Raw genomic sequence first — 18,479 nt, 5'->3', positions numbered from 1 at the left:
TGTGTAATAAGCAACATGTATGTACGTGAACCCACCTGTAGACACAAATCACTAATAACACGCTTTTTAAATAATAATAAAATCTACGCCAATGACTTTAGAGCAGCTTTCCATGCTGGATCAGTTGGCATTTCTGTGTGGAGTTTGCATGTTCTCCCCACGTTGGCTTGGGTTTCCTCTGGGTGCTTCAGTTTCACCCAGAGTCCAAACACATGCGCTGTAGGTGAATTGAATGAACTAAATTGGCTGTAGTGTAGTAGTGTGAATATGAGAGTGTATGGGTGTTTCCCAGTACTGGGTTACAGCTGGAAAGGCATCTATTGTGTAAAACATATGCTGGATAAGTTGGCAGTTCATCCTGCTTTGGCAGCCCCTGATAAATAAAGGGACTAAGCCAGCCATGGGCAAACTTGATCCTCGAGGGCCAGTGTCCCTGCAGAGTTTTGCTCCAACACTGATCAAACACACCTGAACACCCTAATTAGTGTCTTTAAGATCACTAGAAAGCTAAAAGCAGGTGTGTTTGATTAGGGTTGGAGCAAAACTATGCAGGGACACCGGCCCTCCAGGATCGAGTTTGCCCATCCCTGGACTAAGCCAAAGGAAAAATGAATGAATGATTATTTAAAGATGCTTGTGGGCTGCTGAGCATCCCTGAGTGTGTAATAATTAACGTGTATGTGCACATATCATAACATATATGCTTTTTAAATAATAAAAACTACACAAGTGACTTTAGAGCAACTTTTAGTTGGGCAATGGCATGGGTCTAATTCGGTTGCCTCAAAATAACAACACACCAACAATGCGCCCAAACATCCATTTCAGACCAGCACAAAAAGATTTTCATCAAAAAAGTTTAAATGTATTTGCATTTTAAACCATTTGAAAAGGATTGTTAAAGTTAAAACTTTTGAGTTTTTTTTTTTTTTTTTTTTTTTTTATGAAACTAAAGGATAATTATAGTTTGAACTGAAACTAAATTCAGAAAAATAAAATGTTTTTAAAAGAACAAAGATTAAACCTTTTTTTTTAGATGAAAACATTTGACTTTAGCTAGTTATATAATAATTAAAAATATAATAAGTAAAAAAAACTACACTGCATGACAAAAGTCTTGTCATCAAGAGCAACAAATAATAACTTGACTTCTAGTTTATCATTTGTAAAAGTGGCAGAAGGTAGATTTTTCAGATGGATCATCTGTTGAACTGCATCCCAATCATCACAAATACTGCAGAAGACCTACTGGAACCTACATGGACCCAAGATTCTCATAAAAATCAATCAAGTTTGGTGAATCATGGTTTGGGGTTACATTCAGTATGGGGGCGTGCGAGAGATCTGCAAGGTTAATGGCAACATCAACAGCCTGAGGTATCAAGACATTTGTGCTGCCCATTACATTACAAACCACAGGAGAGATAGCGCTCCTTCTCATACTTCAGCCTCCACATCAAAGCTCCTGAAAGCAAAGAAGGTGCTAAAGGATTGGCCAGCCCAGTCACCAGACATGAACATTATTATGCATGTTTGGGGTAAGATGGAGGAGGCGTTGAAGATGAATCCAAAGGATCTTGATGAACTCTGGGAGTCCTGCAAGAACGCTTTCTTTGCCATTCCAGATGACTTTATTAATCAGTGATTTGAGTCATTGCAGAGATGTATGGATGCAGTCCTCCAAGCTCATGATGGAGTCAGACACAATATTCATTCTGTTTCCACTGCAGCATGACTTTATATTCTATACTGGACATTATTTCTGTTCAGTGACAAGACTTTTGTCTAAGCAAAGTCAGACCTTACTATCCTAATTAAAAATCAAGACATGATTATATTTTATTTTGGTAAAATGAACGTAATCTAGAGGTCTTTGCCTTTCATATAAGCCACTTCTGATACCAAATGATCAACTAGAAGTCAAGTTATTATTTGCTGTTCCTAAAACTTGAATAGCAAGACTTTTGTCAGGTAGTGTACATCAGAAATAATTATAAGAAAAACTATTATTATTATTATAGATATGACTCCAAATTTAAATACAATAAAAGTGAAGTTTGAACTAAGTAATATATAATTCTATAAGTTTAACATTTAATGTTAAGCTGTAGATTTTTTTTCTTGGCATTTTAAATTATTATATTTTTTATGAACGCGTCTTCTTTGGAAAAAAAACCCCGATGTCTTTAACAAGAACAAGACAAAAATATCAATCGCTGCTTCAGGAAATATAATGTTGCTTTCCCTTTCAATTAAGTTTATTTATACGGTTTTAATAAATAAATCACTAATAAATCTGTTATGTTTTCAAAACGCAAGACTGTGCATCATTTTGCTCTCATGTAAACACATCTACATGTTTAGATTTTTTGTCCTGCATGAAAAATCAAGCCAAGAATATTGAATTAGAAAAATTGCAGCTTAGACAAATAGAAGACAAGCCCTAAATAGACCATCCGATCAACAAGACCTGAAAGCTCTGTAATGAATGAAAGAAATGCATTAAGGAGAGATGCTACATGAACGCACGCAGCCAATGACAAGGACGTGTGGAGAAAAAAAAAACACACGTGCAAAAACACGCACAATGTGCCATGTGCAGCTCCGGCCGAGGTCATACCTGATTTAAAGAGCGTATCGTGAGCCGAGAGTACAGAGCAATTTTCATCAGAGCATTTTCATCTGAGATAAGCAGCACAACTGTGAGTGTTTATTACGCGGCGAAGATCACGAGGAGGAGAGAAACGCTCCTCTTCCTCCACGCTCGCATGAATCTGCGCTGATTAGCTCTGATTGGAGAATCACAAGCACCTACAGAACGCTTCACTTACGGCTTTAATGAAGCACACAAATTATTGAAATACACCTCGCTGCACTGTTAAGATGACTTTCTGACGGTGTAGGTGCAGAGTATTGGGGCACATTTGGTGGGGGGAGGGGGTTTTGTAATACAGGAAGATTATTTAAATGTGTTATAGGCTTTTCTTTGTTACTGTTTGTTAAATCTACACTTCTTTGAGTGCATTTCAAAAGGGTCAAGGACAAAGTAGTTTTCAAGCATTAATACATTCATTTAGTCATTTTCCTGTGGATTAGTCTCTATTTCAAAGGTCACCACAGTGGAATGAATTGCCAACTATTTCAGCATATGTTTTACCCAGTGGGATACCCTTCTAGATGCAACCCATCACTGGGAAACATCCATACACACTCATTCACACACATACACTACAGCCAATTTAGTTAATCCAATTCACATAGCGCATGTGTTTGAACTGTGGGGGAAACTGGAGCACCCGGAGGAAACGCACGCCAACATGGGGAGAACATGCAAACTCCACACAGAAATGCCAACTGGCCCAGCAGTGGCCCAGCACCTTCTTGCAGTGACAAGAATACATATATATATATATATATATATATATATATATATATATATATATATATACATTGTTACATATACATATACGTTGTTGGATGACCCTATTTCATGTACAGTAGGGGCTCTTTAAGACCCTGCAGAAACCCATATATATATATATACAGTTGAAAACAGAATTATTAACTGATTTATTTTATCTTTGCCATGATGACAGTAAATAATATTTGACTAGATATTTTTCAAGACACTTCTATACAGCTTAGTGACATTTTAAGGCTTAACTAAGTTAATTAGGTTAACTAGGCAGGTTAGGGTCATTAGGCAAGTTATTGTATAATAATGGTTTGTTCTGTAGACTATTGAAAAAATATATAGCTTAAAGGGGCTAATAATATTGACCTTAAAAGGGTTTTTTAAAAAATTAAAACTGCTTTTATTCTAGCCGAAATAAAGCAAATAAGACTTTCTGCCGAAGAATAAATATTATCAGACATACTGTAAAAATTTCCTGAATCTGTTAAACTTCATTTGGGAAATATTAAAAAAGAAAATAAAATCAAAGGGGGCTAATAATTATGAATGTAACTGCATATCAATCAGAAATGAAAAGAATGTCATCTACTGACCTTCAAACATGAGGACAAATATCATTGGTTTACGCTCTGTTCATTTGCATATTCAGATGTTTTTAGGGATGCTGTAGGATGTGCACTAATGTGATATTTACTCTGGTCTTGTCCTTTAGATAAACAGCAGATCTGTAACGTCTCCTCTGAGGACCCGCATGATGAAACGTCTGGCCTAGATCTACAAAAAACACCCAGATGTGCCGTCCCGCGGTGGGACAAAAAGGTTATGAATGAAACATGATAAGAGCAAACAGTACAACTGTCTGGGACAAACTCTCTCAAAGAAAAGAACTTAAATACCAGTGCACTAGAAGCTTTTAAACCTTTTTTTTATTCATTCATTCATTTTTCTTCGGCTTAGTCCTTTTATTCATACAGGGTGCCACAGCGGAATGAACTGCCAACTATTCCACCATATGTTTTACACAGCGGATGCCTTTCCAGCCGCAACCCAGTATTGAGAAACACCCATACACGCTCACATGCACACACACACTCATACACTACGACCAATTTAGTTGATCTAATTCACCTATAGCGCATGTTTGAACTGTGGCGGAAACCTGGAGCACACAGAAATGCCAACTGACCCAGCTGGGACTCAAACCAGCGACCTTCTTGCTGTGATCAAGGTCAGCTTTTTTATGTTAGTTTAACATCGAAATATGTTTAATAGGAAACTGCTTTTTCAACTTTAGTTTTAGTAATTTTATAGTAGAGTAACATGGGAAGATGAGATAAAAATAACAAAGCGATTTCTTGAAGCCCTGATAACATTTGCTTTCCAGACTATAACAGCACATTCAGCATGCAACCTTTGATGGAGCTGCCAAATATCAGCTGATTTAGGGACCGTTTCCCATGGTTAGTTGCGAATTTCAATTTTTAAGTGCAGAAGTAAATTATTGTATCGCTTCTTTTCTCCTTATAATAAGTTGTGTTTCTCTTTTCATGCACACTAATGATCAATCTACAGGTTATTCAGTGCAATAACACATCCTTGAGTTTGCATTGTCTGAGATTTTCAGTTTAAAAGTAAACCAGTTTTAAATCGCAAGAGTTCCTGTGTGGACCAAACTAACACTGTTATTTATGTCCCACTGCTAATATTCATTCATTCATTTTCTTTTTGGCTTAGTCCCTTTATTAATCTGGGTTTGCCACAGCGGAATAAACCGCTAACTTATCCAGCATATGTTTTACACAGCGGATGCCCTTCCAGCCAGGGCCAGAGCAAGCTGAACTGCTGCTCTAGGTAAAGGACTGTCACGACACCCTCAGCCAGTGTTGGGGGGTGGGGGGGTTGTGATGGTCACGAAGGTCTGTGTGATTATGCGCCCCTCACTAATATGCCGCCCTAGGTGGGTGGCCTAGGTCGCCTCTATGGACGCACCAGCCCTGCTTCCAGCTGCAACCCATCACTGGGAAACTCATTCACACACACACACGCATACACTACGGTAAATTTTACCATACCCAATTCACCTGTATCGCATGACTTTGCACTTGTGGGGGAAAACGGAGCACCTGGAGGAAACATGCAAACTCCACACAGAAATGCCAATTGACCCAGCCGAGGCTCAAACCAGCGACTTTCCTGCTGTGAGGCAAACGTGCTACCCACTGCGCCCTCAATCCTAATATTCAGAACGCATTTTTTTTTTTTTGCTTCCACATTAGAGTTTGCAGTGTTTGGATTTAGATGTTTTATAAAATTAAAGCATATCGCCAATAATAATAATTAAGAAAATGTAAAAATTGTACAAAATGTTTATATTTTGCATTGTTGGGTTGCTTTTGAAACATTTGATGGAAGTAAAATTTTAAATCAAAATGCAGGTTAATATTGTTAAATGGCCAAATATGTGAACATTAACTAAGTCATAGTCAGATATGTTTAAAACACAAGATTAAGCCAGTAAATCTATCAAATATTGTACTTTTGACCCACCCGTGTGTTACTTTCATCTTTACTGACGGGGTCAAAAGTATCAATGTGCAATTTTTGTTTAAAGGGAAATTATTTTGAAGTTGTTCTACATTTGTTCAAAATACTACCCGATATTGATAGACCACCCTTATGAGTTAGTAACCACAGCAAAATTATATTTCTGTCTAAAACATAATTATTTTTTTAAAACTATCCTCATGAAAAATGGTACTTTCTTCTCTAGTAACTCTACTAGTAACATTGTGTAACTTTAATGTAATGCTTGTGTATTTATTTACTTAAGGGTGACACAGTGGCTCCCTTTAATTATCAGGGGCCGCCACAGCGGAATGAACCACCAATTATTCCAGCTTATGTTTTACGCAGCGGATGCCCTTCCAGCTGCAACCCCGTACTGGGAAACACTCATACATTCACCTTCACACATACTCATACACTATGGCCAATTTAGTTCATCAATTCCCCAATAGCGCATGTGTTTGGACTGTGTGGGAAACCAGCACCTGGAGGAAACCAACATGGAGAGAACATGCAAACTCCACAGAAATACCAACTGACCCAGCCGAGACTCGAACCAGCAACCTTCTTGCTGTCAGGCGACAGTGCTAACCACTGAGTGTCGCCCTCTATTTATAATCATACAAATATTATTATTTTCTTTGGTCTGGTTCTCACTGTATACTGTTCATCAACATCAGGTTTAGTGCTCGTCCTCTGACAAAAATGCCTAGTTATTTAATGCTATGTGCACATCTGGAGAGCGGCACATTCTCTGACATGGCAGAGCTTAAAATTAGCACACTATTTAAGAGGATTAAAATGTTTCTGAATAAGCCATTCAGCTCAGATTATCTGGGCAGAATATCTCCATATTCAACGCGCATGCCTTTAAAATGATGGGAAAACCTTTCATCTAACCTGAGAGAAACTCACCGCATGATAACGAGTGCTTTATTCATACAGTGCAGAGCTTTCCATCTGATAGATTACTGTCGCTGCCGAGATTTCACTGCATTAAATCAGTAAAACTTAACGAGGTTCATGATTATTAGATTCGGGGATGACCACACTGTAAAAACTGACTGAAACTGACCCTTTTAGGCTTTAATCCAAAATGTGCCGCTTTGGTGACTGTTGCTTTAAATTCAAATGAGATTGTGCTCATTTCATAAGAGGGCGGAGCGACAAATGCCTGTGTGTCAGTATAGTGGCAGATTCAAAACAGGACTAAAGTTATCTCTGTGACAAACTAAACATGTGAATAGAAGTGTCTCAGAAGAAGGCAGTCTATGGAGACTACAGGGGTCATTTGTGCGTCTAAAACTTCACACTTAGGCCCAATCCCAATTCTACCCCTTAGCCCTTCCCCAAAGCTTGAAGGCGTAGGGCTAAGGTAAAGGGCTAAATACCCCTTCAAATGAAGATTTTTCAGGACCACACTCTAAACCAAGGGGTATGAAAATTTCCCAGAATACACCAGCCACAGCTGCACCGGAAAGTCAGGAGATCCACAAATTAGTATTTTTTTTGCCATAAATACAAATTTTTACAACAAACAAGCACATGTTTTAATATATTCATAACCGCGTTCATGTTTTACCGTCATGCTTTAAAAAAAAAAAAAAACACTAAAATAAAAACTGCTAGATTTCGCGATCTACAATCCCTAATAATAACTCCTCTACAGCAGTCCCACAACATTCTGACTAGATAACACTCGAATACCCTCTCAGTAATGCCAAGTGGCTGGGAATGGGCTTTTTACAGTGTCTGCTATAACATTAATGTTGTGTTTGTGTGTTTACATAGATGAATATACCCACGGTGTAAATGCACAGTACAGTTATGATCTTATTGCGACATTAGATTGTAATGATAACAAGATATACACCTTCAGTGATTTCCTGAAGATAAACACCGAAAATAACACAACTGGAATAACTACAGCAGTCTTGATCATCTGATCTCACATGAAGCAAGAGATCGCAATGACATATGATGACGTGTGCAGGTGCTGTAGTGCTGTCCCTATTCCTAGGGTTAAATTTTAAAGCCCTTCCCCATAACAAAGGGGTAGGGGTACAAAAATAGAAGTGGGATTGGGTCTTATAATGCTCTTAGTTGCTGACATGATCTATAGCAGGTGAAAACTGGTGGTCAGGGCTGTTTATGCTAACGAGCGAGAGATCATCACTAGTGGGCGGGGCTTTCCCCCCTCTGTGATGACACGTTCAAAGGAAGAATGTCAATCAAAGTGCTTCTTCAAAGTTTGATATTAAAAAATATATTCTCACACTGCTGCCACACAACTGTGTTTAAACCCCTTATAAATGTTATGTTTGAATTTAGGTCCCCTGTATGCATGTTCTACTGAAGGGAAAAAAAGTCACCTATAACTTCAATGACCTGATGGTGAGTAAATTAACAAGAAATTTTCATTTTTGGGTGAACTATCCCTTTAATTTTGATGCAGTTTTTTTCAGACAACAAGTTTACACACAAAACAATGGCTTTTGCTAATTATTTAAAATGAGTTGAAACAACACAATACTTAAGTTTTTTTTTTAGACAACTTAATAGTTTTGGGCCCTATCCAGCCTGATCTCACGAGAAAATGTAAGTATTTTACGTTTTGTCAGTGTAGTGGCTAATTCGTACGAATTCATACGAGTTCAGTCATACGAAATTGTACGATTTTAAAAAGGAGGCGTGGCACCTAACCCCACCCCTAATCCCAACCATCACAGGGGGCTGAGCAAATTGTACTAAATTGTACGAATTGGATCGTACGAATTAGCCGCTAAATCAAAAATTTCTGAATTGTCGTGAGCTCGTGTTGGCCCTATCATTCACCCAGCACAATAAAGTGCGAGACGTGTTTGGTGTGATTTGTTGCTATTTTCAGACCAGCGCAACCCTAATTTTCACGTTTTGCGCCACGCTGTTTAAATAGCAAACACATTTGCACCACTTTGTGGATGCATGGGTGTTCTGGTCCAAAAAGGAGGTGTGTTAAGGCACATTGTTGCCGCTTTGCTATTTTGAGGAACTAAAATAGGCACCGTTGATCAGCTAAAAGCTAATCTAAAGTCCAACTCAGAACGCAATATGTATACGCCTATATGCGCCTATCCAGCCTGATCTCACGAGAAAACGTAAGTATTTTACGTTTTGACAGTTTAGTGGCTAGTTCGTACGAATTCATACGAGTTCAGTCGTACGAAATTGTACGATTTTAAAAAGGAGGCGTGGCACCTAACCCCACCCCTAAACCCAACCATCACAGGGGGCTGAGCAAATTGTACTAAATTGTACGAATTGGATCGTACGAATTAGCCGCTAAATCAAAAATTTCTGAATTGTCGTGAGATCGTGTTGGCCCTATCATTCACCCAGCACAATAAAGTGCGAGACGTGTTTGGTGTGATTTGTTGCTATTTTCAGACCAGCGCAACCCTAATTTTCACGTTTTGCGCCACGCTGTTTAAATAGCAAACACATTTGCACCACTTTGTGGATGCATGGGTGTTCTGGTCCAAAAAGGAGGTGTGTTAAGGCACATTGTTGCCGCTTTGCTATTTTGAGGAACTAAAATAGGCACCGTTGATCAGCTAAAAGCTAATCTAAAGTCCAACTCAGAACGCAATATGTATACGCCTATATGCGCCTATCCAGCCTGATCTCACGAGAAAACGTAAGTATTTTACGTTTTGACAGTTTAGTGGCTAATTCGTACGAATTCATACGAGTTCAGTCGTACGAAATTGTACGATTTTAAAAAGGAGGCGTGGCACCTAACCCCACCCCTAAACCCAACCATCACAGGGGGCTGAGCAAATTGTACTAAATTGTACGAATTGGATCGTACGAATTAGCCGCTAAATCAAAAATTTCTGAATTGTCGTGAGATCGTGTTGGCCCTATCATTCACCCAGCACAATAAAGTGCGAGACGTGTTTGGTGTGATTTGTTGCTATTTTCAGACCAGCGCAACCCTAATTTTCACGTTTTGCGCCACGCTGTTTAAATAGCAAACACATTTGCACCACTTTGTGGATGCATGGGTGTTCTGGTCCAAAAAGGAGGTGTGTTAAGGCACATTGTTGCCGCTTTGCTATTTTGAGGAACTAAAATAGGCACCGTTGATCAGCTAAAAGCTAATCTAAAGTCCAACTCAGAACGCAATATGTATACGCCTATATGCGCCTATCCAGCCTGATCTCACGAGAAAACGTAAGTATTTTACGTTTTGACAGTTTAGTGGCTAATTCGTACGAATTCATACGAGTTCAGTCGTACGAAATTGTACGATTTTAAAAAGGAGGCGTGGCACCTAACCCCACCCCTAAACCCAACCATCACAGGGGGCTGAGCAAATTGTACTAAATTGTACGAATTGGATCGTACGAATTAGCCGCTAAATCAAAAATTTCTGAATTGTCGTGAGATCGTGTTGGCCCTATCATTCACCCAGCACAATAAAGTGCGAGACGTGTTTGGTGTGATTTGTTGCTATTTTCAGACCAGCGCAACCCTAATTTTCACGTTTTGCGCCACGCTGTTTAAATAGCAAACACATTTGCACCACTTTGTGGATGCATGGGTGTTCTGGTCCTAAAAGGAGGTGTGTTAAGGCACATTGTTGCCGCTTTGCTATTTTGAGGAACTAAAATAGGCACCGTTGATCAGCTAAAAGCTAATCTAAAGTCCAACTCAGAACGCAATATGTATACGCCTATATGCGCCTATCCAGCCTGATCTCACGAGAAAATGTAAGTATTTTACATTTGTCAGTTTTGTGGCTAATTCGTACGAATTCATACGAGTTCAGTCAAACGAAATTGTACGATTTTAAAAAGGAGGCATGGCACCTAACCCCGTCCCTAAACCCAACCGTCATTGGGGGATGAGCAAATCGTACTAAATTGTATAAATTAGATCATACGAATTCATACAAATTAGCCACAAAATCAAAAACTTATGAATTGCCGTGAGATTGTGTTGGCCTATCTAAATGCTTACACACTGCTTAATACACACAGGATGTACAGCAATACAGAAATATCTTTACAAAAAAAAGAAATTAAAGGATTAAAATGTTACAAAAATTATTCTTTTCAACATAAATATAAAAACCACTGGCTTCATGTCAAGGGGCTTTATATTTAAATTTGTTTTAATAAAAGCAAGTTTAGATTTGTCCACCGACGGGTTTTGGAGACGTCTGCATCACCATATAGGGCATATAGGATGTGTGGTTGGATATAACTTATCGTTCTTATTGTTCATTTATTCGTTTGCTGGATATCATAACTGAGTTTAGAAAGAGTTTTGAAACAAATCATGGCACTTAACAAACCAAATTAAATATGTAGGCTAATGGATGTCTTCAGTGGAGTGCGTACAACACCGTTTTCTTACTCCATGAAAGTAAAGAGTGAAAGAAAAGAGGCAGATTGGAGGAGGCTGTTCTTTATCCTTGCGCTGCAGATGGTCTGATTAACCGTTCTCACTAGTGAAGTGTTCAGTTTTTCCACTTACAAAGTCCACTATGTAAATAGCAAATGCGCCATGGCGCGACACAACTGTCTCTTAAAGGTAATGGGAGTTGAGACTCTGATTGGTTTAATGCACGTTATGTTCAAAACACACTCTGAACTCATTAAGAGAATAAGCACAACCTTGTTAGACCATGCGTTGGGGCACAGAGCGAATTTCAGTCCTTAAAATAGCAAAAGTGGATTCAGACATGGCCTTAATGCTTTTGTGCCATGTGCTTTAGACTTTGTGCCTAGATCGTTAAAATAGAGCCCTTAGTCAAGGTCAGCTTTATTGTCAATTCAACCACATGTACAGGACATCAAATTGCATTACTCTCAGACCCTAGTTGCATAACAGATAATATTAATACAAAAAGTAGAATTTTAAATAAAAAAATTAAAAATACAATTACACATGTATTCTTAAAGAATATAGGTAAACATAAATAGATGTTCAATCCATTTACATTTGTAAAAAGGAATTGTGTGGAACCAAGCATTTTTTAGTGTATTTCTCAAATATTTTTGTACTAGAAACAAAATAAAGAGAAAGAGAAGCTTTTCGTTAAGTTAAAGGGCACCTATGGTAAAAAAATCTTTTGTAAGCTGTTTGGACAGCAGTGTGTGTAGGTGTCCACAGTCAAATTGGAGTGATGTAAACACAATAAACCTCTTTTTTTTTATTTTCTGATATTGAAATAGGATCCAAATCCCAGTGATTCTAAGGCCCACCGCAACGTGACGCAGAGTGTGGTTTTTCCCGTCCACTGAGTTGATTGACAGGTGCCATGTTTCTATAATAACATGTATGCACATGTCCACACAACATTATTTGTAAATAAACTGGGATTAAAACTTGTGTTACAACTCTGCGCAGTTTCATAACTTTAAAACGTAATTAAAACAGCATGTTTGTAAATAAAAACAGTAAAATACCTATCTAATTCTTAACCGCTATAATCAACCCAGCCACAAAAGCGCACATATGTAAACTCCAGCACAAATACATCAATTAAACTTACTTAGTATTTTTGACTAATGAGCTTTATTTCAACTTCATCCGTGTCTGTCTCTATCACTGACTGCTGTTTATCTGATGTAACGCTGGAGAAGCAGACACGCAATGGGAATGGTGGGCGTGGAGAAGGAACTCATTTGCATTTAAAGCCGCAGGCTACCAAAACTGCTACAGAATACTCAGACAGCAAAAAGGACAGATTCTGTAAGCTATCATAAATAATTTGATGGGTATTTTGAGCTGAAACTTCATGGACACATTCTGGAGACACAAAAGGCTTATCTTAGGTCTTGTAAAATGGGTAAAATAGGTGCCTTTTAAGTTTCTGTCAGAATTAGCTTTTCAAAATGAAAAAAAAAAATGTTGGATCTGAAAAAGAACATTGCTTTGCCTTTAAATGAAGTTTATTTTACTTCTACCAATAACACATTATTTTATTAAACATCATTTCCCCAGTTAATGTGCTGATCTAAGAATTTTGACATTTCTATTGGTAAACAGAATAAGTGCTCGGTGCTCAGCATAATTGACCACACCCCATTTTAAAAATGAATATTTTTATCTATTTCTCAGTGAATATACAGATTCATTAAACAGATATATTTATTAAAATAATATTTGTCACCAAACATATTTCTAAATTGAAAGATAATACACTTAAATTCAAGCAAACGATTGCAAAAAAAAAAATTTCAAGTAAATTTTTATTCTGTTTGCTTCTCTTGATTTTTTTTTTTTTTTTTTTTTTTTTTTTTAAATGTGTATTTAGTATTTGTACACAACATAAATTTGGGTGTAGTAGTTTTTAGACCGTTATAGTAAGTTATTTTGTGGGATAAGCTCCAGATTTGGCTTCAGTACTGACTAATCTAATGTATATGCACAAATACAGTGTAGCTTCCTATTAAAAATATGAATTTAAAAGAGAGATTTGTGAGGGATGTACTTGTATATGCTGAGCACTGTATACTATTTTACAGTGTAATGAGGCGACTTCCTTGCTTAGATAGATAGATAGGTTAAAAAACAGAACATCTTTAGGTAATCAAAGAAAAACAAGCCTAAAAGTGGGAGAAACATCATCTCATTCCAACACCATATTCTCCAGGGTGAAAACTGCTTGGATATGTTGGAAAAGTGTTTGCTGTAAACTTGTCATGGCATGCAGTCGACATTCCTTACCAAAATAATGAAAAGCAATAATAAGAAGCCATTCATTTATAAGACATTATCTTGATACTGATAAGCAAAATCAATTGGTGTGGTCTAAAAAAAAAAAACAATATATGCACAACAAAATGTAATAAAATCTGTTTTTCTTCCCTGCAGGATGTTAATCTCGCTGGCAGAGAAGGAGATGGACCATTGCAAGCTTTAATAAATGCTTTTTATGATATTTATCATCAAACCTGCGACCAGGAAATCCATCACATCTTTCTCAGGCTTTCACAAAACGCCTCTCAGCACCGTGACAAAAGCCTCCACCCGATTTGGATGTTTTTTTTTCTGCGTGAGGTCAGTGACTTGTGTCTCTTCCTCTTCTTCTTCTTCTTAAAGCTCTGATACGCTCTTAATTGAGTCCAGCCCATCAGAAAGCTGGGGACGCGACGGCTGAGGTGTGCAAAATATCACTGGAGGTAATTGACAAGCACAGACGGGATGACCTCCTGTGGAGGAAAGTGAAAGAGGTTAGTGCTGTTTTTCAGAAGAGGGTCAGCAGCGATGAACCCTTCAGCTAACAGTAGACCATGTCCAACTGCAGACAAGTTTGAAGGCATTAAACGGATGATTCCTTCCTGACTAGCATACACTGAAAAAAAAAAATCGATTTACTAAATTTATTTTAAGGTAAGTGGTTGCAAACTATTTGTTTGGCCTGAATTTAAACAAACAAATTAAGTTGAACTACAAAATTTAATTTGTATGTTTAAATTCAGCCCATATAAATTGACATTATAGCAAAAATCTTTTTTTTCAGTGCACATGTCAACTCTCCTGTTTTTCCCGGGATTTTCACATATTTTTCCATTTTATCCTGCACTAAAAAGATGACATTCGCTTTTTGTTCAAACTACTTATTTAAAATGAGCTGAAACAACACAAGTCTTGAGGTTTTTTTGGGGGGAGGGGGACTTATTTGTTCAGTCCATGCTCATTCTGAAAACGTAGCTCTATATACATTTCTGGAGAGCGCCAAATATGTCCCAGGAGGTAAGTTTGTTTTGTTTGTTTCTTTATAGTTTTTATTTTCGTGAATCCACAAGGAGCCGCTCGCTATGTCTCTTCAGATCTCAAATTTCTTAGACAACAGTAGCAGACGACCCCCTCGGATGGCACTCCTGTCAGCTAAGAACAGGGAACCGAGGCTACAATTCACACAGACTCACCAATATTAGACAATAGAAGATTGGAGAAACATTGCCTGGTCTGATGAGTCTCCATTTCTGCTGCCACATTTGGAAAGTCAGAATTTGGCCTCAACAACATGAAAGCAGGGATCCATCCTGCCTTGCATCATTACACCACCATCCATCCGGCTGGTGGTGGTAGTGTAATTGTGTGGGGGATATTTTCTTGGCAGACTTTGGGCCCATGAATACCAAATGAGCATCGTGTCAATGCCACAGCCTACCTGAGTACTGTTCCTGACCATGTCCATCCCTTTATGACTACACTGTACCCATCTTCTGATGGCTACTTCCAGCAGGATAACGCGTCATGTCATAAAGTACAAATCATCTCACTCTGGTTTCTTGAACATGGCAATGAGTTCACTGTACTCAAATGACCTTTGGGATGTGGTAGAACGGGAGATTTTCATCATGGATGTGCAGCTGACAAATCTGCAGCAACTGCGTGATGCTATCATGTCAATATGGAGCATAATCTCTAAGGAATATTTCCAGTACCTTGTTGAATCTATGCCATGAAGGATTAAGGCAGCAAGGGAGTTAAACCCGGTACTAGTAAAGTGTACCTAATAAAGTGGCCGGTTTTAAAATGTACGATTTTTAAAGGGAGGCATGCCACCGAACCCCACCCCTAGGATATCCCTTATATTTATATGCCACTGTTGACAGTTATGGATCAGCAATGTCAACTTTCAAATAGAATTAACAATCAATTAAATAGCGATTTAAATTTAACCTTTAATAAATGGTCTATGTATTTGGAAATGGGTCAAAAACTGCAATGAGTTTGAAACATTCTGATCATGACAGTGTAAACTTGATGGCTTTATAAGAACTGATTTTATTCATTCACTTCATTTACTTTTATTTAGTGTTTTGTTTAGGTAGTTTCCTAGCCATTGTATATTGAAGGAGGTTTTGATCGTATTTAAAGAAAATGTTTACTTAACTCCATTATGCTTAATAGTTGTCTAGTCAAATCAATATGCAATGTGATCACATGTTTAAGTCCAAACAAAATTCATGATACAGATTTCATACTAAAATCTAAAACAAATTCTCACAGCAAGAAGGTCGCTGGTTCGAGTCCTGGCCGGGCCAGTTGACATTTACAACACAATCTCACGGCAATTCGTAACTTTTTGATTTAGTGGCTAATTCGTATGAATTTGTACGATCTAATTCGTACAATCAAACTGAGAAAACGTAAACTACTTAAATTTTCTCATGAGATCAGGCTGGCATTTCTGTGTGGAGTTTGCATGTTCTCCCAGTGTTGGCGTTGGTTTCCTCCCGTTTCCCCCACAGTCCAAACACAAGCACTGTGGAATAAACTACATTGGCCGTTGTGTGTGTGTTGTGTGTGTGTGTGTGTGTGTGTGTGTGTGTGTGTGTGTGTGTGTGTGTGTGTGTGTGTGTGTGTGTGTGAGAGAGAGAGAAAATTAGTGTGTATGGGTGTTTCCCAGTACTGAGTTACAGCTGGAAGGGCATCCGCTGCGTAAAACATATGCCAGAATAGTTGGCGGTTCATTCCTCTGTGGCAACCTCTGAAAAAGAGACTAAGCCGAAGGAAAATGAATGAATGAAGGAAAATAGGAAAAGCTCTACCTCCTTATCCATGCTTTGCACATTGTGGGTTGCTAAAATCTATCAATCACAAATATCTCTTGGGAATTATAAGAGCTGAGAATTTAATGATATCTTATGTGTCTTGTTTGGTGAAAATTACTGTATAAATATCAATGAAGGCTTGTAGTTGTGAATTTTGTTATTTTATATCACTACAAGAGTATAAAATTATATGGCAAAATAAACCATCTTGTACCCGCTCAAACTTTTCCAGTCTGGTATTCCAGCTTAAACACATGACAAGTTATCATAACTATTTTAGAAACAAATTACACAAGCGTGACCATGTTGATTGCCAGATACACTTTTTTTTTTAAAATGGGTTAATTATTTGTCACACCCAACGGCTGGTTTAATCCATCTTTTACCTAAATTTGGGTTAAAACACCTAGCATTTTTAGTGTATAAGACCCTCAGTTTTGCATGCTATACTAATATGAAATGTTCAGAAAGTATTCATTATAGTAGGCTATTTTTGATGCTAACCTGTCAGTGAAGTTGATCACAATTATAGACTATTTTTCCTTTATATAATATAGTTATATTTTGTAGTATGAAATCACATGTCAGCACATGGAGGATGTGATGTTTTCTCCTTATCTCTTATCAGAATAATCAGAAAAAAATAGGAGCACACGACTCCTATAGTTGTGATTTAGCAGTGGTTGACCACAAGCTGTTGAGCCTGGTGTCACATTATTACCCTGGCTAGCTATGGTGAGTGAATAAATGCGATTATTTATTGGCTGCAAAACCAGTACTGGCAAAACATGACTGACGTCTCCTCGTCTCCTTCAGCCGTGTCCTTCATGAAAATAAATATTAGCCAAACATAAGACACAGTAAGCAAATGATGTAGTCATTTACTGAAAACATGACACCCATCATGATTGTTTTGTCAAAGTTATACCTCCGGGGTTTTGTGAATGAGGATTCCTCACGCGCTCCCCTCAGTGCTGATTTGCGCGCGCTCTCAGTGGTGGCTGGAAGAGAGTGGCGCGGCGTCCTTACGCTACCTTGAGAGAAAAAACAGGATGCAAAAAACGTTTTTCAGGTCAGCACGGGGTGAGATTCGCTTAATCCGACCTTCGTTAAAATGTCCAACGCGTTCAGCTTTGAATCTCCCACCTCCAGCATAGAAAATTGACGCGCGAGCCTGAGGAAAATGCTGACGCGTTGACGGCATATTTGATCGGCTCGTCACCGTGTAGACTGCTGAGTGATATTATTATTACTCTTCAGGACTTTTTGTGGACTAAAACGATCGTCTTGGGTGACCCTTTTCACATGGAAACTCTTTCTTTGAGAATGACACGAATTTGGGGGTTTTAATGAGACGAATGCAAAGGACGGATAGATGTAACCTGCTGAGGGATATGCATTTACGACTTTTTATGGACGCGAACGATCGTCGTAAATATCCTATTTAGTCTATGTGGCACTACTTTTTCTCTGGGAACGCTGTATTTTATTATGAATAGACGTTCATTTGAACACAGGTATGGTTTATTATCATTCATACTCAAAATTCATATCGCACTGCATTATTATTCATTCAAAGAATGATTGCTTTCATTTAATTTTGCATACAAGATTTATTTTCCTCGAATGATCTTTATAAACGTGAACAAAAGTGAAACACTTTCTTCAGATAATTGAAACGAATATAAAGAGAGAGTTGCTGAATTAATCTCCACTTTTTTTCCTCTTTGCAACTTTTTTTTGTCTGGACATCAATGCTATTGTCGCATAATAGGAAATACTTTAAATTTGGGAATCATCTGAACAGAATACGCATTAATTAAAGCTCTGCAGCATTTTCATTCATTTACAGAACATTTAATCTGTTTAAATGTCCTGTTTGTGTGTGGAAAATAGGACAACTGAATTCTGAATGTTCATGAAATGTTCATTAAACG

The sequence above is a fragment of the Danio aesculapii genome, chromosome 23 (genome assembly GCF_903798145.1).
Source record: "Danio aesculapii chromosome 23, fDanAes4.1, whole genome shotgun sequence".
NCBI classification, from domain to species: Eukaryota; Metazoa; Chordata; class Actinopteri; order Cypriniformes; family Danionidae; genus Danio; species Danio aesculapii.
The sequence above is the reverse complement of the archived record's forward strand: the minus strand, read 5'-3'. Positions refer to the sequence as shown.